The following is a 1,051-nucleotide window of genomic DNA, read 5'->3' on the forward strand; positions in this document are numbered from 1 at the left end:
GCCATTGCGGGTTGTGGGTAGCTGTGTGACCAAATCCATTGACACACTATCCCAAACGTTATCTGGAATGGGAAGGGGCTGCAGCAGTCCGCCTGGCTTTTGATTTGAAGCCTTATTGCGCTGACAAGAAGGGCAGGTACTAACGTAGGCCTTCACGTTAGTATCCAACCCGGACCACCAAAAATGTTTCGCGATCGCTTTTTTGGTGCGGTCAATGCCGCGGTGGCCAGCGTAAGGAACATCGTGATTTTCGTGGATGATGTCCTTTCGCAAGTCAAGCACATCCGGAACGTACAACTGGGAACCGTAATACCAGAAGCCGTCTTTCCGTTTAAGCTGCAGTTTTGCTACCGAGCTCTTCTTGAGCATGAGATCGCCGTCGTACCCGCTTAGGATTCGGCGCCCAATATCGCTGCCAATCAGCGATGCCGTAAGCACGTTCAGCACCACGTCGTGGACCCGACTGAGAGGGTCAGCAACGTTGATTCGTCCGGGTCGGTACTCCCATTTAAAGTCGAAACGTGAGAGGCGTTCCAACCAACGAGCTTGTCGTCGAGAGAGTTTATCGGCGCTTTGCTGATCTTGCAAATAGACCAGCGGTTGGTGATCGGTGACTAAAGTGACATCCGATGCACCCTCGAGGTAACAGCGCCACTCTTCAAGTGCTAGGACAGTTCCTAAACACTCTTGGTCCGTGGTCGTGTAGTTGTACTCAGCTCTGCTGAATTTAGAGCTTGTGTACGCGACTGGGCGGTCGTTCTGTAAAAGTACGGCGCCCGTGCCGTGTAACGACGCATCAGACCAGACAGTGAAGGGTTTGTCTAGTTCAGGGAGTTTTAATACTGGTGCGTTGGTTAAGGCAGACTTCACGCCCTCGAAGGAGCCTTGACAGTCCTTCGTCCAGTGGTAGGGCACCTTCGCACTGGTGAGTGACGTGAGGGGGGCCACGAGAGAAGAATATCCTTGGATAAATCTTCGAAAATAATTGGCTAAGCCAAGGAACGAACGCAGCTTTTGCAAGTCTGTCGGTATCGGCCATTCTTTAATGGTT

The sequence above is a fragment of the Volvox carteri genome (genome assembly GCF_000143455.1).
Source record: "Volvox carteri f. nagariensis unplaced genomic scaffold VOLCAscaffold_10, whole genome shotgun sequence".
NCBI lineage: Eukaryota > Viridiplantae > Chlorophyta > Chlorophyceae > Chlamydomonadales > Volvocaceae > Volvox > Volvox carteri.